Consider the following 17,839-nt stretch of genomic DNA (forward strand, 5'->3'; position numbering starts at 1 on the left):
TCCCCGATAACATCAGGCAGAAGTTTTTAAACAGAGGATGGACAGATATGATTCTGGAATGAGGATATTTAATTTCCTTGCTGAAACAGCTGGCTACTGATCCATTTCTGCATACAATTCAAAGTTCTATTTATCACCCATAAAGCCCTACATGGATTGAGTCCAGACTATCTAAAGAACCCTATTTCTCTATACAAGCCTACCCAAGTCTTAAAACCTTTTGAAGAGTGCTTTCTCTCCCTCCCACCATCATCATAGGTATATCTGATGAAGATTTGAAAGGGAACCAGGCTGTGGAATTATCTTCCAAAAGAGGCTAAGTTGTCCTACTCTTTGCTCTCTTTTTGCTGGAAGACAAGGACCTCCTTATTTAAACAGGCCTTTACCTTTTAATAAGTGTGCTGTTTAATTTTTTTTAATATAAATTTTAATGGTTTTTCAACTGTTCTCAATGTTTTTAAGTGGATTGTTACTCAATAGATTTTTTAAAAATTGTTGTATTCAGATTGTTTTAACAACTTTGTTTTAACATACAGTGTAACTAAAATAATTGATTGATGTGTATGGTTTTTGATGTGTATGCATGTGTGAACTGCATTATTTTTAACTACTGTAAGCCAACCCAAACTCAGTGTGGCTTGCTCACTACCAGGGGGAGAGATAGGAAATCTCACCATGCACTGATATCTACAGTTTTCCTATTTGTTTCATGAACGCTTGAGGGATATTCATTGTCCTCAGCCTTTGAAGCTACCAGGGCCAGGAGAGATTCATCCACGCTGTGAGGATATCAGTAGCTCTTATGGACAATTTTCCCTAGCATCACTACAATATTTCATGGTGCTCATCAGTGTTCACTGTATCCCATGGTGCTGAATATGCAGTGCCATTATAAACTAGTCATACCAACTATCTCAAGCTCAATGAGTCCAAGAGACAATCCACACTGCACATTATAGCAGTTCAATCTCCCTTTTACTGTCATGCATCTCACCTGCAGAATCCTGGAATCTGTTGCTTGATGAAGCAGTTAATTCTGTGAAGCATCTCTTCTGCAATAGTTTAGGACAGTGGAACTACAATTCTGAGGATTGTATAGGATGGAACCATGGGCTCATTGACCCCTGCCACAATACTCCAGGCTACCCCTGGAGTATTCTGGTCCCTGCATTCCCCCACCTTTCTCCCCTTACCTGTGAAGACAATGTACAGATGTAGTCCCTGCAAGCTGGCCAGTGCCACCACTGTGGGTATGAGTTACTCTGAGGTCAGAACAAAGTGCCCAACTGCATTCTTACCTCAGAAAAGATTTGAGACTGTAGAGCAACTCAGCAGGAATGCTTAAGGGCTGGCAGCTGGCTTTCACTGCTTGTCACCACATTTTGCTCTAGGGTTTTTTTTCCTGGAAAACTTGGAGCAAAAGGTATGTTTTTTAAAAATATGGAACTGGGGTGGAAATCCCAAATTGGACCTTGTCATTGTGTAAATAGCCTGAACCCAATTCGGATTTTGGGGCTACATGATGTAAAAATCACGTGGCCAGCTAGAGAGGGATTCGTGGGATAGGGCTAATGTAGATAAGGCCCATGACATTTAAGTGGCATCAAATTGCTGCAAATCTGAAGTGCCCATATGGCCTGAAATGCCACTCATGAGGTAATGAACTGAAGTTTTCCCACTATGAACACTTTAGGACTGACAACCAAAAAATTCCAAGTAGCATTTTCTCCTGCATTATCTGGCATTAGGGACACAGGGAGCAGAATGTTGTTGCAAGTAGGAGCCACACTTGTGAAGGAGGCATGCTTGCTGTAAACAGGTGTATCCATGCCTGGGCAGGGAGGCTGAAAGCAAGGCAGGCTTTTCCTTGTAAGCTCTGGTGGCAAAACACTGACACATAAATAGGCAAAATTATGACAACTAGGCCTAAAATGTGTAATTCAAACTGCAGATGAGCACTTTGAGCACTGCAAGATTTTGAGAAGAACAAAATAACATTCTCTCTCTCTCTCTCTCTCTCTCTCTCTCTCTCTCTCTCTCTGTCTTTTAAATGTGGAATTGTCTTCAGCAAATATGAAAGCTAACAGAGTGTTACCAGCATCTGGGGGAAGCTAGCACTGTTTCATGATCATAATTTGACAAAGGATTTAATTATGTTTTTCTTTCATTTTTGCATAGACAGCACATTTTTCTTTTGTTAGCAATGAAGGGAACAATTTCCACTGCATTTAGTTTTCTATAGATTATTAGAGATTACAATAGAGAAAAAGCAAAGGGAAGCAGAGCGAAACACAAACCATGCTTGTGTAGATTTGCCAAAATAGTATTTACCAATGTGCTATTTATATAGCCTTCAAGGGAGTGAAAGAAAGGGGGAGGGAGGGAGGGGATTGGACCCACTAGTCCTTCCCTTCAAGCTAGGCCTATTCATTGGAAAGTCTGTCTGGAATCACCAATCTTCAACTGAGCATCCTGAGGTTCTTAGGATATTTGGTATGATTCCACTTTATTTCTCCATCTGAACATGTACATGTGGCTCAAATTCAATCTAAAATAAAAGCTGATGTGAAGTTGTTGTTCAAGTTATACGTTTGAATAATTTCACCTCAGCTGTAGAGTGCATATAGGCCGGTGTCATTGCTGCCATTTTTGAGCAAGGTGATCGAGAGGGCAGTTGCCCTTCAGCTCCAAGCTGTCTTGAATGAAACCGATTATCTAGACCCATTTCAAACCGGCTTTAGGACAGGCTTTGGGGTTGAGACTGCCATGGTTGCCTTGACTGACGATCTGCGTCTGAGCATTGACAGGGGGAGTGTGACCCTGTTGGTGCACTTAGACCTCTCAGCGGCTTTCGATACTATAAATCACGGCATCCTCTTAGACCGCCTGAGGGGGTTAGGTATCGGGGGCACTGCTTTGCAGTGGTTCCGGTCCTTCCTCTCGGGCAGGTCTCAGAGGGTGCTACTCGGGGACTGTAGCTCCAGTAAGAGGTACCTCACTTGTGGGGTTCCTCAGGGGGCTATTTTGTCCCTGATGTTATTTAACATCTATATGAAGCCGCTGGGTGAGATAATACGGAGTCATGGTGCTGGGTGTTATCAGTACGCTGATGACACCCAAATCTATTTCTCCATGTCTCGTTCGTCGGCCTCGAATTCTGATGGCATCTCTTCTCTCAATGAATGTCTTCAGGCGGTAATGGGCTGGATGAGGAAAAACAGATTGAAACTGAATCCAGACAAGACGGAGGTGTTCATGGTAGCGGCCCCAAAACCAAGAATTGGGTTGCAACCTCCAGCCCTGGATGGGGTCACACTCTCCTCCAGTGACTGTGTTCGCAGTCTGGGGGTGCTCCTTGACTCGTCGATCCTGATGACAAATCAGGTAAATGCGACAGTCAGGAGTGCCTGTTATCAGCTTCGGCTGATACGCCAGCTGCGCCCTTTTCTGGAAGTAAGGGATCTCGAGACGGTTGTGCACGCGCTGGTAACCTCACGCCTTGACTTCTGTAATGCGCTCTACATGGGGCTACCCCTGTGCTTGACTCGGAAATTACAGCTGGTTCAAAACATGGCAGCCAGGCTTGTCTCAGGAACATCTAGGAGGGACCACATTACTCCGGTTTTGAGGTCCCTCGACTGGCTGCCTATTAGCTTCCGGGCCCAGTACAAGGTGTTGGTTATCACCTTTAAAGCCCTAAATGGCTTGGGTCCAAGCTATCTCAGGGACCGCCTCCTCCCGTACAATCCTCCCCGCACTCTCCGGTCCTCTGGGAAGAACTTACTGCAGCCTCTAAAATCTAGGCTTGCAGCGACCTCCCAGAGGGCATTCTCTGCTGTCACCCCCAAACTCTGGAACGACCTGCCAGATGAGATCCATCAGTTGACATCATTAGACAGCTTTTAAAAAGCTGTCAAGACGGATCTCTTCCGGCAGGCCTTTCCAGATTAACCATCCCGGCCCAGGTTCCCTGATTCCCTCATTCCTCCCGTGGCCCCATCTTAGTGATGGTTGAGGATCAACAGAGGGATATCAGGGGTTTTAGTTTTTAATTGTTGTTTTTATGCTTTGATATTGTGTTTTTAATATGTTATACTGTTTAATACTGTCTTAAGGGGGGGGGGAGGGATAAAGTGTTCTTAATTGTTGTATTTTATATTTTACTGTTGTCAACCGCCCGGATTGGTTTCCCATAGGGCGGTATACAAATAAATATTATTATTATTATACTTTGCTTTAAAAGACTCCCAGATTCAGACCCCAGGATCACCTGCTTGAAACCCCAGAGAGCTGTTGTCAAACAATGGATATCAGGGGTAGGCATCAGTAGTTCATCCGCAGCATCTTTCACCTTTCAGCAGGTGAGGGCAGTGGTGACTGAAGATATATTTCAAGAGACTGGTAATGACTTTTGGTTACTTGGAGATGTATCTAGGGGTGCATCTATAGTACAGAAATATGGCAGTGTGACACCACTTTAATTGCCATGGCTCTGTCACACAGAATCTAGGGATTCATAGTTTGATGAAGCATTAGCACTCTTTGGCAGAGGAGTCAAAGGACCTTGTAAAACTGCAACTCCTATGATTTCATGGAATGGGATGAACCTATCACAGGGTTTTATTGGCAAATGTCTTCTGAGGAGGGTTGCCATTGCACTAGTTTATATAGTATATATGCTATGGTCCTGCATTTTGGAGAGTGTTTTCAACTCCAGTGATTTCTTCTGAAGGCCCCTGAAGAAGGCCTTTTCCCATTGAGCCCAAAACTTTTTTTTTTTAAACTGAGTAAACAGATGACCATCTCAGAGCATGTGGAGCTTGTCTCCTTGTTGTTTTCTGGTTTTCAACATGCTTTTCAATACTCTGTTCACTAGTCTCTGAAGCATAGAAAACAAGCTTGCTACATCTTCAATACAATATTCTTCAAATATTTAAACAGGGCTATCGTGTCACCTCTTAACCTTCTCATTCCCAGGCTAAAAACACTCATCTCCATGATCCACTCCATATGTGGAGATTTACACCATGCCACCCTGAAGCAGAATTTTGACAACTGTGTTCTATCTGGGATTGCATTTGTCCCAACGTCGCTGAGATGAAGCATTAGAGGCATTACACCTGTCTAGTCTTTATTGTAATTGCAGGAAAACTACATCCCTGTCTCCCGATGGTCATTTAGTGTCTAGGAGAAGGCAGGAGGCAACCCAGCAGAGTAGATACACAGAAACAGACCTAGACTTTTCACACTGGAGAGTGAGAAAATCTATGTATGTGTTTTACTTTGTAGACCCTTAAATTTAGCCACATCCCTCTAGCCCCACTTAAGATGATCAGTAGCGATTAGCACTCTTGCCATGTCCTCCCTCTTTTACTTTGAAAAACAGCTTGCACTGAATATAGACTGTTCTGTTTATTTCTACTGCTATCTTTTTTCTGTCTTTTAGATAAAGAAATATTTGTTTGAGCCTGTCCTCAACCTGATTTTCATTTTTTGTCAGAAGCTTTTTGGGTTAATTGTCTATTTTTAGAACTTTCACTCTGTAAGATCCATCAAACAGTTAGTGCCTGGAAGACACAGAAAACTACAAAACCCAGAATTCTGTAGGATGGGTCCATGGCAGTTAGTCAGTCAGAGTCTTTATTGCAGACAACAGACCTTCAGGCCATGCAATAATTAAAAAGTCAGTTTTAAAACAGCAGTAGCATATAAATAAGCTAAACTTACAATACAGACACAAATATAGATGAATAAAGATAAAACATTTTAGCCCTTGATCTTAATAATCTTTTAAGAAAATGAGCAAAACCTATTATATAAACCAGGTACTACCAGAAACATTAAACTAGTAAAATGTGGCAATCTAGTTGTTTTTACCTCCTACAATGATGAGATAGCTTTTGATATTTTCAGAAAGAGAAGCATGTTACTGACTAGGTTCTTGGGGAATGGGGTCCTCAACTGTAAAGGACAGCAACAAATCAAATGGAATCAAGGTGGCAATCTTAGTTTAGACATTATTGGTCATTTAGTGTGTGTGTGTGTGTGTTAGTATATGCTGCTAAGTTCAATGGGCCAAAAAAAGAAGAAAATGACTATGGAAATCAATGATTTACTATATTTTATCTTGTCTTATGTAATGCAGTGTAACACACCACCATGTTCAGATACATTTTATGCTTTACCTTCTAGCTCATCTCAGCCAGTTTTACTATACTGACATATTATATTGCCCCCCTCTCCATTTCTAACCGAATTGAATGGATTTTCTTTCCTTGTAAATATAAAGAATGTATATATATAGCAACATTTTTGTAACAATGCACAACACATTTTTAAAAAGAGATGGGACTGCTTGAACTATTATTGTGTGTACATGTGAAATCAATCACTTGTGATGACTACTTACAATTTATTTTTGCTGTTCCTTACAGCTATTCAACCAAGTTCTACTTATAAAGGCACTTTCTGGGTCTCAAACTCAAGCTGAGTTTCATGAATTGTTTCTTTTCCTAGAAACAGATGCACTTAGAATTTATATATAGAAATTATTAATGGGTATACTGTGATCCTTTTTTTTTAAAATTAGCCTTTTGAAGAACTTTCCCAAATCCTTAAATAAATAAATAAAAGTTCCTCACATGTAACTGAGATGGTTATGAACTCAAACAACAGTGTAATATCACCAGTAAAGAGCAGGGATATAAATGTGAGATTGAAAAGTTCCATGTTTTCTCCTCACCGTGAAAACGTACACAAGTGAAACTGAAACATTTGTCAATATGGAGGCATTTTGGAATTTCTTTTCAAAGATTATACAGAAAGATTTCACAATACTGTTCCTGCTGGCAAAAAAAGCAGTTCTTTCACACAAGAGGCCCAAATCTTTCAGTGTCTCAACGTTTTTTTCCCAGTGTAGAATGTCTCAACTTGCTTCTAACATATCAATTGCAAGTCCTGTTGGTTTATCATTTGCACCAGACAGTGTATTGGATTTTAGTGTGACCTTCATTTATTTGAAATACATTTTTGCATGTTGTCCTGTCCATATGTTGCCTAAATGTAGACATGATATACAAAATAAACAGAAGAGATTCCATCTGAACATTAGGAAGATCTTCCTGATGATAAGAGCTGTTTGACAGTACACTACATTACCTTAGGGGCTATACAGACAGGCACTTTATGCCGGCCTGCGGGTGGCTTGAGGGCTGAGCGTCCGCATGCTCCAAGCCCTAACTACACCACCTGGGCACCTTTTCAGCGTGTGCCCTTCTAGATGGCGCACACCATGATGACGCACCTCCTGTGCATCACCCAAACACTGCCACACCGAAGGGGCAACATTATGCCACAGCACTGATCCGGGGCAAAAAGGGACATCTACATGCTGCCCATCTGTATAGCCCCTTAGTTTCCTTCTTCGGAGGTTTTTAAACAGAGGCTGGATGACCATCTGTTGAGGGTGCGTTGATTGTGTATTCCTGCACGGAAGGGGGTTGGACTGGGTGGCCCTTGTGGTCTCTTCCCACTCTATGATTCTAGAATGAAGATGCAAGAATATTTAATTTCCCTGCTGACACAGCTTCAGTGGCTACTGCTAGGAATTCAAAGTGCTCATTATCAGCTATAAAACCCTATATGGGTTGGGTCCAGAACCTTATTTCTAAATAAGATATATATCTCAAGAACCTTATTTCCCCATAGAAGCCTATGCAGATCTTTTGAAAATGGCTTTCTCCCTCTCTCCCACCATCATCACAAGTGAGTCTGGTGAGGACTTGAGAGAGAACCAGGCTGTGGAATTCTCTTCCAAAGGAGGTCTCTTCCAACTCTGTGATTCTGTGATTCTATGAGTATGGCTTTTGCCATGCCCCACTGACACCAAGATATCTATGTAACTAGAGATGTAAAAATGTTTTCAGTACTTTTTTTTTATTTGTGAGCTTCCTTGGATCCCTTTCAGGGAGAAAGGTGGGATACAAATGAGATAGATAGATAGATAGATAGATAGATAGATAGATAGAAGATAGATAGATAGATAGATAAAATTTCTCATTCTCAGTGTTGCTGCTTTTATCCATCATGCCAGCCATAAATCACAATTAAATATAGCATATATCAACCCATATGTTAGTGTTATTTTGTTGTTGTTGTTGTGTGCCTTCAAGTCGTTTCCATTGATGGTGACCATAAGGTGACCCTATCATGGGATTTTCTTGGCAAGTTTCTTCAGAGGGGCTTTGCCATTGCCATCCTCTGAGGCTGAGAGTGTGTGACTTGGCCAAAATCACCTAATGGGTTTCATGACTGAGTGGGGATTTGAACTTTGTTCTCCAGAGTCATAGTCCAACCTTCAAACCACTTCAAACCACTACACCACACTGGTTGGGCAAAACACTTTTACAACTATTGTAAAAATTAACATTAACATTAACTTTCTTAACTTTCTTTAGGCCTATTTGAAGCAAATTCATTAATAACAGAGAAAGATAAAAGGACAACATAGATGAGGTAGCGCACAGGACTCTTCAGTTCCAAGACTGATTTCCCCCCCATTTTAGTACAGTCATCCCTCCATATTTGCAGCTTTGATTATTCATGGATTTCATTAATATGTTCTCTCTAGGACTATCTAGGCCCTCCAGTGCAACTCTGTGGTTAACTTTAACTAAAAGTTGCACTGAAAGACCATTTGTAGCTACTCCAGTGCCATCCTATGGTGAGTGTATGTTGGACATTGACCACAGAGTTGCACTGGAGGACCTAGAGATTCCTAGAGAGATGTCCTCTCAGGTAAAAACAGTGGTTTTGTTATTTGCATTTTTTCCATATTCATGGGGGTCTTGTTCCCCTAACCCTAGCGAATATGGAGGGACAACTGTATTTCAACAATCAAAACAGGGTTTGTTCTTAAATAGCTTCTTCTCTAAGAATATCACACAATAGGTCTAGGGATCATGAATGTTGTTAGATAAAGTCACTATGGAAAGCTGCCAAATAAATGAGTTTCAAAAGCACTGAAAACTGTAATAGCATGAAGATTTGTACACATAGGCTGGATTACTACAGAAAATAAGTATGTTAACAAAGATAAGGAAAACAGAGTAAGTGAACTATAACTTTCAATTGAACTATAAAGACTCTAAACCACTGGAATCATGATTTTAAACTACATGCTTTTCTTCTGAGTTTCGTATAAAAAGAACATAATATTATATGCAATGGCTGCAGGTGCTGTGTGAGCATTTTTTCTCAAACCACAAAGGCAGCAAGACTATAGTAAATGGGTTATAATCAGGCTAAATACACAAAATAATGAGTAATAACAGTCCTACAAAACACAACCCAATTACTGAAGAAATATATTTATACATGATTAAATATACACTCAAATAGGTAAGACCCACTGTTTGCGTAGCATAAAAAAATCCTTAATCAAGCTCTGAGAAACTAGTGGAATGTTTAGAGAATAATTATATATTGCAAATGGGTAAACTGTGGCCCAGAAATAATTCCAGACATCTTTTTTTTCTTAGTTGTGTTTGGCAGCCGAAGTTACCTTGTGAAATTTGCAGAATGCAACTGCAAATATCTGCTCATCCTTGCCCATAGCAATCTCATTCTGTAACAGTTGTACAATTCATATTTCAAAATTTGCAACAGGTTCTAAAATGTAAAGATTTTAAACATGCACATACAGAAAGAGATGCAAATATCCAATTGTAACAAGCCACTGACTGACCTTGGGCAAGTCACTGTTTTTCACCTTCAGAGAAAGGTAACAGCTAACCCTTAAGAACAATATAGGTTGGAAGCAATCTGAAGGCACACAACAACAGTAACAATTGTAGCAAGATATATAAATGATTTGGTCACTGCAACTTGCAAAACAGGCATATTGATCACCTAATTTATATGTTAATGTTTACATTAGCCCTCTTCACTAGGTCATGGGTATGAATCTTCAAGAACTAAGAAAAGTAGGGGAAATAGGAAGTCTTGAAGATGTCTCATCCGCAGGGTTGCCAATTCAAGGAGAATTAACAACAAATCATCTGTAGTCATTATTTTTGTTTTCTTAATGTTCAGCTGCAAACCTGCCTTTCCACTTTCTTCTTTGACTTTCTTCAATAATTGTTTCAAGTCTTTGCTATTTTATTCTAGTAGCATGGAGTCATCTGAGCATCTTAGATCACAGATGTTCCTTCCTCTGATTTTCATAACTCCTCCCTCCAAGTCTAATCTGCTTTATGTATGATATTTTTTGGCATACAAGTCAAACAGATAAATGGTAAGATATTCCCTTGACTGGCTCCCTTGCCAATTGGAAACAATTCCATTTCTCTATATCTTGTCCTAACAGTAGCCTCTTCTCCTGAGAAAACATTGTGCATCAGGACAATCAAGTGATGTGGCATACCCCTTTTTTAAGAGCGATTCATAGCTTTTAATGTTCTACACCAGGGGCCGGCAACCCCCGGCACGTGGGCCAGATGCGGCCCGGCCAGGCCTTTGGACCGGCTCCAGCCTAGTCCTGCCGCCGATTGCCTCCCCCGCTTCCGCGCTGCTCTGGGCGCCATTTTGTCTTCAAAAATGGCGGCTGAAGTCTCGCGTGACCTTTCCCATCGCAGGACAGGATGGGGAAGGTTCCGTGAGACTTCGCTGCCATTTATGAAGACAAAATGGCGGAGGGCCTGTAGGAGGCCCGCTGCGGTCGCCGGAGCCCTCTAGCAGGGCTCCAGGGGCCACAGCGAGCCTGCCGCTCCTGGGCTCCATCGTGGCCCATGCAGCCCCAGGCCTCCCTCTCCAGAGGGAGAGATCTGGGGCTGCAAAGGCTGTGGAGGAGCCCAGGAGGCAGCCTGCCCAAGCCCTTCCCTTTGGCCGAAAGGGCCCCTTGGAGCCCTTTCGGCTGAAGGGAAGAGCCGAAGGGAAGGGCCTGGGACGGGTGCCCAAGCCCTTCCCTTCGGCCTCCCTCCCCTTCGACCGAAAGGGCCCCTTGGAGCCCGTTCGGCCAAAGGAAGGGACCGAGGAGGAGAGGGCGGGCACATGCCTCCTCCTCCCTGCGGGGCTTCAGCAGACCTGAGGTGTCCTTCGGAGGACACTTCAGGCCTGGCAAAGCCCCGAGGAAAGGAGCAGGGGCCACCGGCCTCCTCCTCCTCCCCGCGGGGCTTCAGCAGACCTTAGGTGTCCTTCGGAGAACACCTCAGGCCTGGTGAAGCCCTGAGGAAAGGAGCAGGGGCTCCCCCGGGCACGGCGAACAGAAAAGGTTCGCCACCCCTGCTCTAGGAGGCCCGTTGTGGTTGCCGGAGCCCTCCAGCAGGGCTACAGCGGCCATGGCAGGCCTCTAAAAATTATTTAATTATTTATTTTTTGGCTTCAGCCCCCCAGTTGTCTGAGGGACAGTAACCCGGCCCCCGGCTCAAAAAGGTTGCCTACCCCTGTTCTACACCATCAAATGCTATAAAGCACGGGCTATTTTAATTTTGAAATTCTTTGTTATGCTCCACTATCCAGCAAAAGTTTGTGACATGTCCCTTAGTATCTATTCCTTGCCTGAATCCAGCTGGGGCATATTACATTTTTTGGTCTGTATATGCTAAAGGTCTTCATGGTAGAATAGTATCACTCAGTTTGCATAGGCAAGGAACTCAATGATCATAGAATCATAGAGTTGGAAGAGACCACACGGGCCATCCAGTCTATTCCCCTGCCATGCAGGAAATCCAAATCAAAACATTCCTGACAGATGGCCATCTAGCCTCTGCTTAAAGACCTCCAAGAAAGGAGACTCCATTACACTCCAAGGCAGTGTGTTCCACTGTCTAACAGCCCTTACTGTCAGGAAGTTCTTCCTAATGTTGAGGTGGAAGCTCTTTTCCTGTAGCTTTCATCCATTGTTCCGGGTCCTGTTCTCTAGAGAAGCAGAAAACAAGCTTGCTCCCTGCTTAATATGACATCCTTTCAAATATTTAAACAAGGCTATCATATCACCACTTAACCTTCTCTTCTCCAGGCTAAACATCCCCAGCTCCCTGGGTCATTCCTTATAGGGCATGGTTTCCAGACCTTTCACCATTTTAGTCGCCCTCCTCTGGACATGCTCCAGTTTCTCAATGTTCTTTTTGAATTGTGGCGCCCAGAACTGGACACAATATTCCAGGTGGGGCCTGACCAAAGCAGAATACAGTGGCACTATTACTTCTCTTGATCTAGACACTCTACTTTTATTGATGCAGCCTAAAATTGCATTGACCTTTTTAGCTGCCGCATAGCACTGTTCACTCATGTTCAACTTGTGGTCTACTTGGACTCCCTGATCCCTTTCACATGTAGTTTCATTCAGCCAGGTGTCCCCCATCCTATATCTGTGCATTTTATTTTTCTTCCCTAAGTGCAGTACCTCCATGTTGAATTTCATTTTGTTAGCTTTGGCCCAGCTTTCTAGTCTATTCAGGTCATTTTGAATCTTGATCCTGTCCTCTGGAGTATTAGCTATTCCTCCTAATTTGGTGTCATCTGCAAATTTGATAAGTATGCTCCCAGTTCTATCATCCAGGTCATTGATAAAGATGGGCCCAGGACAGAGCGCTGTGGGACCCCAATGGTCACTTCTCTCCAGGATGAAAAAGTGCCATTGTTGAGCACCCTTTGGGTTCGGCCGGTCAACCAGTTACAAATCCATGTAACAGTTACTTTGTCTAGCCCACATTTTACAAGCTTGTTTGTAAGAATGTCATGGGAAACCTTGTCAAAGGCCTTACTGAAATCAAGATATACTATATCCACAGCATTCCCTTCATCTACCAAGATGGTAATTCTATCAAAGAAAGAGATTAGATTTGTCTGGCATGACTTGTTTCTCTGAAACCCATGTTGAGTTTTTGTGATTAAGGAATTGCCATCTAGATGTTCACAGACTCTTTGTTAAATTATCTGTTCTAGAATCTTTCCTGGTATAGATGTCAGACTAACTGGACGATAATTGTTGGGATCCTCTTTTTCCCCCTTTTTGAAGATGGGAACAACGTTTGCCCTCCTCCAGTCTGCTGGGATTTCTCCTGTTCTCCAGGAGTTTTCAAAGATTATTGCCAATGGCTCCGATATTACATTTGCCAGTTCTTTTAGTACCCTTGGATGTAGTTCATCTGGTCCCGGAGACTTAAATTCATTTAGATTAACAAGGTATTCCTCTACTATCTCTTTACTTATTCTGTGCTGAAATTCCCCTATTCTGTCCTCTGCTCCATTATCCTCAGGTTGAGCACCCTTTTCCTTTTCTGAGAAGACTGAGGCTAAGAAGGTGTTCAGTAATTCTGCCTTTTCTCTGTCCCCTGTTAACATTTTGCCATCTTCTCCATGCAGTGGCCCTACCATTTCCTTCTTCTTCCTTTTGCTGCGGACATATCCAAAAAAGCCCTTTTTATTGTTCTTAACCTCTCTAGCAAGCCTGAGATCATTCTGCACTTTAGCTTTTCTGACCTTACCCCTACACATGCCTGCTATTTGTTTGAATTCCTTTTTTGTGATTTCCCCCTTTTTCCATTTCTTATACATGTTCCGTTTCAAACTTAACTCAGTTGAAAGATGCTTAGTTATCCATCCTGGTTTCTTGAGACGCCTCCCGTTTTTCTTTCTCACTGGAACTGTTTGAAATTGTGCCTTCAGTATCTCCCTTTTGAGAAACTCCCATCCGCCCTGAACTCATTCCCCTTTTAGTATTTCTGACCATGGGATCACCCTCAATACTTCTCTAAGTTTACTGAAATCTGTTCTCCTAAAGTCTAGAATGCATATCTGACTATGCCTGGCTTCTCCTTTCCATTGTATAACAAATTCCAGGAGAACATGGTCACTTCCACCTAATGATCCCACCACTTGCACCCCATTAACCAAGTCATCCTTGTTGGTTAGGATCAGATCTAAAATAGCTGACCCCCTTGTTGCCTCTTCCACCTTTTGGACCATGAAATTGTCTTCCAGGCAAGTGAGGAATTTGCTAGACCTTGAGGATTTTGCTGAGTTTGACTTCCAGCAAATATCAGGGTAGTTGAAGTCGCCCATCACTACTACATCTCTCTTTTCTGACTGTGTGGTCATCTGTTCTAGAAAGATATCATCCAATTCCTCAGTCTGACTTGGAGGTCTGTAGTAGATTCCCACCGTAACATCCCTGTTGTTTCCCTCCCCTTTAATTTTTATCCAGATGCTCTCCACCTGGCTTCCATGATTGATGTCCTGGATCTCTTCACTGGTGTAAATGTCCCTGACATATAGGGTTATTCCTCCTCCTTTCCTGTTTGGCCTATTTCTCTTAAAAAGGTTATACCCCTCTATTTCCACATTCCAATCATGAGACTAATCCCACCAGGTTTCAGTGATGCCTATTATATCATATTTGCTTTGTTCTACTAGGAGTTCAAGTTCATCTTGTTTATTTCCCATGCTCTGTGCATTAGTGTAGATCCTGCACAGTTCCTGGTGTCTTCTTTCTTTGGGGTTAGAATAAATATTGAGCATTTCTAGTCTGCAGGCTTTTGTGTTGTTTCCCATATTTGTTGGCATATTTTAGTTGGAACAAGAGTAGCTTCTGTCTCTGTAGACTGAAACAACTCTATTGGCATGCCATCTGTTTCTGCTGATTTATTTCTCCCAAGTACTCTGAGTGCATCTGCCACTTCACTTTCTAAATTTGGTGACTTGTTTTCCTATGGTTCTTCACATGAATCTGTTGTCCTTTCATCATTTTTATCTAGTTCTTCTGTGTATTGTTTCCATTGTGTTTTTATTTCTACTTGGACATGCAATTTGTTCCCCTGATGATTGTCAAGCATTCCCACTCTTGGTTTAACTAGACCTTTGTTTTCTAGATCTTGTGAAAGAGTTATTTTGTTCTTTCTTTTTTTCCTTTCACCTTCTATTTCTCTGTATTGATTATTATAGTAATTCTCTTTGTCCCTTCACACAAGTTGTTGAACAGTTGCATTCAGGGTTCTGGCTCTATTTCTGGCATTTTTTATTCTCTTCTGTCCTTGGGAAGCAAATAGCCATTGAATATACAAGATAATATTATTCTGACTTTGACTAAGCAAGCAACAACATTCTGTGCTAGCTAAAGATACCTATCTGTCTTCAAGAGTAGTCCGCTGTTATAATCCTGTTATAGTAGTCCATCCACAAGGCTACAACATATGAAACTCTGAGGTTGACATAACTTTAACTTCATAGCTGAATGCTATGAAATTCTGGAATTTGTAGGGTTGTTTTTGTTTGGCAGGGGGGGGGGGAGTTAGATATTTAGCATTCCCTGTCAGAGAACTCTGGTGCCACAACAAACTACAAATCCCAGTTTTCCACATGATGGAAACATGAGAGTTAAATCAGTGTCATACTGAATTAATTCTGCAGTGTGACATTAGGCTATGTCTTCAGCAGCTGTTAGCAACAAATGCTCCAATGTCAGCCATAGGCCTGTTACAGACTGCCAAAATAAAGCTGCTTCAGGTCTCTTTGGAGGTATGCTGTTTAAATGATGCATACATCCTAAGAATCCGGAAGCTGCACCAAAGCTGCACTCCGGTGCTTAGGAATGGAGTGTGGCTTTGGTGCGACCTCCGGACTCTTAGGACCCAGGCATCATTTAAATAACATACCTCCAAAGAGACCCGAAGCAGCTTTATTTTGGCAGTCTGTAACAGGCCATACTCTCTTGATACTGAGTCCACTGAACACAACTGAATTTACTTCTAAAGACATATAACACCACTGTAACTGTATGCATGCTCTGGAGTATTCCCTAAGTAATCAGTAGGCTTTACTTCAAAGTAAATATGCACAGAATTAAGCTACAGCTTTCATATGCTATAGCATAAGTTTTGTAAAACATGTAAAACTTTGCAAACTCTGAAAAAATAGTGCTGTTTTGCACTGGAAATTATTGTCATATGGGTTATAGAATTCAAAATATACCTACAGGAAACAAAATATGATATTTGCCCACATGGGGCCTTAAGGTCATAGCAATCTACACTGGTATAATTGCCTGATTGGCTGGTTTATTCCATGTCATTTTGTTATATCAGATCCCTTAACATGTTTTCCTGAACTTTTCTCAAGGATCTTTCTGCACAAGTAAGATATAGGCTAGCTGGCGGTAACAGCCATCCCTATAATTCTGAAGCAGGGATACAAACAAGTGCTCTCCCTCACCTTCATTATGTAAATAAGCCCCACAAATCTTCAAGAAATGAGGTGTTATTATCAATCAGACATGAAATGTTTGCTGCTGTATGGGAGGAGGAAATTGCCTGCAGACTATCTGGGAAAGTCGGAAAGCAATTTCCCTATGTAAGGTTTTGAAATGAAGGAAGGGCATGGAGTGCCTTATATTTTTATAGCCATGGCTATAAAGGAAGTAAGGTGATTGGGTGAATATTAAGGGCACATGAATGTTGTATATTTGAATAGCATTCAAATTTGCACTGTGTGACTGACTCTGCTTTCACTCATCTACAAAGGGACGCCTTAAGGAGCACATTATGGATGGGCTAGAATTTCATTCTATTTTTTCTTTTCTCTTCTTTTTTCCTTCTTTTTCTGCAATTTTTTTTTTTAAAAAATTGCAAATTTCTTCATAAAGTTGATGTTTCGATACATACATGGATAAGAATGACAGAGAGGCCCCTTCAAGTTGTGTGATTGTATGAATAGGACTAGAATTGTCCAAATAGGCTTTTAAGCATTTAGTTTTGAACATCCTCTGAATCCAGCTATGCCTATGGTACAGAATTAGGCTTCATCGTTTTTTCTAGACAAGCTACACATTTTCAGTAGCTACATGACAGGTAGGAATAGAAAGAATATTCACTGTTATTCATTTTCTATCTGGAATATTGGTTTTCAGTTTGTAATAGTCAGGAAAGCCAGCTGGGAAAACTAATGAGAGATTTTGCCCAGTTTTCACATGATATTTGCAGATACTATACTGTGTTAAGCCATTATCCTGTGCAGAAATACATGTGTGAGTTTTCTATATAAAAATATTTGTGGGGGAGTTGTACCCCCTCAAAAAAAAAATCTTCATGAAATAACAACTATTTCCAGCAGGCCATTTTTTGTGCAATTTTCTTTCTGGGGTATGTGTGTATAGAAAATACAGAATTTTCCATCTTTTCCTCCATGGTTATCTGGGAACACTGCTGTTTTTGTATGATAAAAATGGTCTTTGTACAAACAACTACAACTTTCTGACACCCCCCCCCCCCAATCCCAACTATATGTCTGCATAGAATAATTTCCCAAAATACTTTGGGAAGTGGTAATATTGGTTATGACTTGTGCAGACATATTCATTTTCTCCCACAGCAGGGAGAAAACTGCTACACTTATTTGTTCTCATATGCAAGAATGGATTACCTGAATACTTATTTACATAATGGAAAGCAGGTACAACTGTACTGCATTTAGTTGTGCCGACAGAATATGACCTGCATAGGTGGCTGAAATATTCAGTTAGTTCATTTTTACCTTACAAAATTTCCAAACACTGTCATAAATTTGATAAGAGCTTGAATGTCTTGGATCCTATTGTTAATCCTTGGTAGCCCTATTGAATCGAATGTGCATTGATTGATTCAGTAAATCTACTCTCAATGTAATTAGCCAGCAGGATTTAGGCAGAGGTGTTTTGTTTTGTTTTTAATGTGAATATGAAGGAAAGTGAAAGTCACTGATTTTTCCAATCCCTCGACCACACAAGATTGGGAAAATATAGGCTTGTGCATACATTTGCAGACATGTACATTTATTTGTAACTGTTCCACTGCTGGGGAAAATGTGG

The 17,839-nt window shown here is 41.4% G+C and overlaps 1 protein-coding gene across 1 annotated transcript in view; it reads left to right on the forward strand.

Annotated features, from left to right (window-relative positions):
• The window catches only part of CNTN6 (contactin 6), a 316,406-nt gene that overhangs the window by 114,684 nt on the left and 183,883 nt on the right, over positions 1 to 17,839 (forward strand). The window lies entirely within an intron of this gene.

This window comes from Sceloporus occidentalis, unplaced genomic scaffold (assembly GCF_023333645.1).
Source record: "Sceloporus occidentalis isolate IW3139 unplaced genomic scaffold, rSceOcc1.0.p SCAF_1, whole genome shotgun sequence".
Taxonomy (NCBI): domain Eukaryota; kingdom Metazoa; phylum Chordata; class Lepidosauria; order Squamata; family Phrynosomatidae; genus Sceloporus; species Sceloporus occidentalis.